The sequence below is a fragment of the Hyalella azteca genome, unplaced genomic scaffold (assembly GCF_000764305.2).
Source record: "Hyalella azteca isolate HAZT.00-mixed unplaced genomic scaffold, Hazt_2.0.2 contig4675, whole genome shotgun sequence".
Taxonomy (NCBI): domain Eukaryota; kingdom Metazoa; phylum Arthropoda; class Malacostraca; order Amphipoda; family Hyalellidae; genus Hyalella; species Hyalella azteca.
Genome location: NW_025934886.1, coordinates 184617 through 188601, shown reverse-complemented (window position 1 = coordinate 188601; position 3985 = coordinate 184617). Strand labels below are relative to the sequence as shown.

At 41.3% G+C, this 3985-nt stretch overlaps 1 protein-coding gene across 1 annotated transcript in view; it reads right to left on the bottom strand.

Annotated features, from left to right (window-relative positions):
- Nucleotides 1–3985, bottom strand: part of LOC108673814 (UDP-glycosyltransferase UGT5) — a 12476-nt gene that overhangs the window by 1599 nt on the left and 6892 nt on the right. The gene's annotated exons all lie outside the window — the stretch shown is intronic.

Here is a 3985-nt window from a genome sequence, read left to right as displayed (position 1 = left end):
CCCCGGGGCACCCTTTTCAGTGCTCTACCATTGGCACAACACCGAGAAACATACCCCAAGAAGTCGAAATCTACGGGTCTTTCTGTTATACCGACACTGGCTCTACCCAAGCAACCCGGGCACAGCCAACGCCCGAAGGTGTCTGCCTGTGCTCTAGTCAGCCCTACGCATGAGAGATGGTAACATCCCTCACACGAAGAACAACTAACTGTCCTCTTCTTGTTGTTAACAGTCGAGCAACTCAGGCACCGACGTCCTCTCCCCTCCATCCCTCGGCCGTTTCCATGAGGTTAAGCGAAAACCAAGACGGAACGGCTGCTGTGGCTACAATCAAAATTACGCTTATGCTGGATCGAATACTACGTGCAACTAGTCAAGCAAGTGGCACGCCGCAAAAGAATAACGAGCACACTCAGTAGAAAGACGTGTCAATAATAAAATCACTGCGTCAGCAAGAACGAGAAGAGAGAATGGGGGCAACGTACGTGCAAGGCTACAAAGCAAACAACAAGCGATCGAAGAGCTCTTAGGCACCACACAACCTGCTCTCGTTGATGCTCAATTAACACTCCCAAATTGATACGAAACAAAATTGATACGAAAAATTAGAAAATAATCATATTGAAAATGAATGAATATGGCAGATTATAATGTTCCAGCTTACACTATGGTTACCATAAACCATATTGGGAGTAGATGGTCCTTGTATATTCATAAAAATTATGATAACGATTAAATTTAGTGAAATCCCAGTAGTTTACATTTATTTGAAAGGATTTCTAATTGATGAATTAGAGAATTATTTCGTGCTTTAAATGATAGTCACAAGAGTTGAGTTCTGGCAGTGATAGAGGACGCACGTAAGTGTTTGCGGGTTCCAACTTTCTCACTTTTTACTATGCCGGTTTGACATATCTCGAATTTTGTACCGAAACGATTTCAGTGAAAGGTTCAATTTTAGTGCAGTTCAGTCAAAATTGTGCGAATAGTGAGAAAAACGGCTAGTATAAGTGTTTTATTCAGTGCATGAAACGAGGGCAAGTTTTGTAGCTTGTTGGGGACCCTCGGCGACCGCCTGTAACCGGAGAACAATCGGTGCCTTGAGTACGCTCTGGCCTCGCCTTCCTATACCCTCTCCACCCTCTTGGCCCCTACACCTCCCCCTCTCCGACACCCCTGTCTTTCCCTCGCCAGCTGCAGCTCAGCTGTTCCTACAGCCGGAATTTTCGAGGGAACTTTACTTACTCAACTCAACTCAGTTTTATATGTTTCTCCGTCCTTTCCTGTATTTTTCTCCGTCCTTTTCTCCGTTCAAGAGATCTAGTTCGTGTATTTTAATAATGGCTGGACGGAAAATAAAAAAGATAGTCGAAAAGCCCTCAACGGCCTCTAGAAAAAAGCCATCTACGGCCTCTAGAATAAATAAAACCAAATCGGCCCAGCTAGAGATGAAAGTTTGCAAGTACTGCAAAGAGATCTCTCTGAGCGAAGTCCAGACGGTCATCTGTGAACGATGCGAAGATCTCATTTGTATCAGCTGTTCGAAGTTGAGCTCTAAGGAGTACACATTTCTCCAGAAATCTAAATTGCTTCATTGTTTTTTCCGTGATTGCGAAAAACCAACTCTTGGTGCTCGAAAAAGAGAGGAGTCGGTGGAAGAGCACGACAATGAGTCGAAATTTTTTAATGTTGCAGTAAACTCCTTGAGTGCGATGGTGCGCTCGCTGAGTGACAAACTGAGGTCGCTATGCAATGAGCTGACTGAAGTGAAGGCTCAGTTGAAAAATACGGAAGAAATGGAAGTAAAGAACAAGACAGATGATTTATCTTAAGTCGCTAGTGAAAGCTCACGTGAATTGCATGATAGAGAACGTAGGAAGGCCAAACTGATCTGGTTTGGGATTCCTGAAAGTAACGCATCTGATGCGAAGGACCGAGTGATGGATGACACGGCATTTGTTGTAGATTGTTGCAGCAAGGTACTCAACACATCGATTGATGTTATATCTTGCAAGAGGCTACGCTCGAAGGATGCTGCTGCCAGCACCTTCAGACCTCTGCTGGTGACTGTAAAGGATTCTGCTCAGGTCTGGAGCGTGCTGAAAACAACGAGAAAGCTTGGAGAATCCACTGATTACAAGTCAGTTTTTGTAAAGAAAGATTTCTTCCCCTTAGAAAGGGCGGTTTTTCGCAAGAAGTGGCAGGAGAGAATCAGGCGGAAAGGCACGGAAAATCAGGTCAATCACTTCCAAGCTGCCCAGACAACACCGGCTGCTCACGGACATTCAGAGGAGATGGAGGACAAGTAATTAGTAGGAATGATGTCTGTAGGTCAAGGCCTGTAAATAATTTAGGAAGTAACCGCATACATCAAAGTGAAAGTGCACAAGTTTTAAAATGTTTTACACGAACTCGGATTCTGTCGCGTTTATAAAATAAATATTAACGCGAAGGAACAGGAAACAGAAACTTCTCGCCAACCTCGAGGATTTTTCCGCGAGTTGGAAACAGAACCGACGCCGCCCAACATTCAAACTGAACGTGCTCTGCAGCTCGAGAACGCTGCAGCTCTTTTGTGCTCTTATTTCGCGATGAAATTTTGTTATTAGCATAAACAATCATTTAAATTGCGCCTAAACTATTGAATTTGACATCCAGTAGGAGCGAGAACATTTATTTGTGAGATTAGCTGAACTGTGTTGTGTCGAATCGAAAAGACTGTGTGAGACTGTGGCAGCCATTTGCAAAGGCGATTCCCAGCTTTCTGAGCCTGGTAGAATTCTAGTGTTAAAGTAGTGCCTGATTGTTCTGTACTATGAGATTATCATTTATTAATTAATTATCAGTTAATTATCTAACAATTTATGCCTCATTCGTCATACTAGCCTGACACGTTCTTCCCTTAGTTGAGTTGGAGCCTGCTTGATCAGATCATCAATTAGTTATGAGTGCCTGAGGTAGATTTGTGCAGCTGTTATTAATAATTTCAAAATGGTTTATTTAACCGATTTGGGTTTAATTAACTCGTCATTTAATTCAGCCACGTTTAATGACCTTGCCATTTCACTTAGTTTTGACATACTGTTGAAATTAGAGAAGTTGAATCTCTTTGAATGATAAACCATTCAAGTGGTAAGAGTGCCAATGAAGCACATTATGTAGTAGATCACAATCTATTAAGTACCAGTTGGATGGATCCAGTATGAATGTCTAGCGTGTCTGAATTTTTTAATTAAGAGATCATTCAGCACAATCAAAGGATACCTGTTACTTTGTCTATAATATGTCAATCTTCTGCGCAGGACGCAGGTATCGAAAAATAAAGAAAATAATATTTCAAACTCAGTAGTAAACTCAATTTTTGGCAACCCCAGAGCAACGTGAGTAATCCGTGTTTAACTAGGGCGTCTTTTCATTGCAAGATGTAATACCGTGGCCAGTATAATACTCGATATTACTAGCATTAAAAATATCTTAAGAAGATGATTTGCTTTAGAGCTCGGTATGTTTTGAATTAGCCTGAGCTGGTAGTTATCATGGTGTTTACCATTTTTGTCCATTAGATTTCACCTTATTATGCTAACATGAGCATAGAGAATCGACATGTTTAATGTTGTCAAGACTTGTCTTACGTATGTCTTCGTGTCTTTGATTTTCAAGCGATGAGAACCTTTGAGTCAAGCTGTGGAATGCTCACATTTCTTATATTTGAGTGGCGGTGAAAATTCTAACTTATATTTAAATTGATTCCTGTTGTGAGCTAAACAGCAAACCATGTCCTTTGAACTTTATAATAATAAATTTAATATTTGATTTCATTTCTATTTGCACTATCTCTAATTACATTCTGATCGTGCAGGATTTACGGTGGTTTTATGAAGTAAACATTCAACGAAAATATCAAGCTTTCCTTGGACCTTACTGAATTTAACACGCCGTCAACTGCCTAGACCGCCTTTATATCCTAGAGACCCGGACTAGGCAG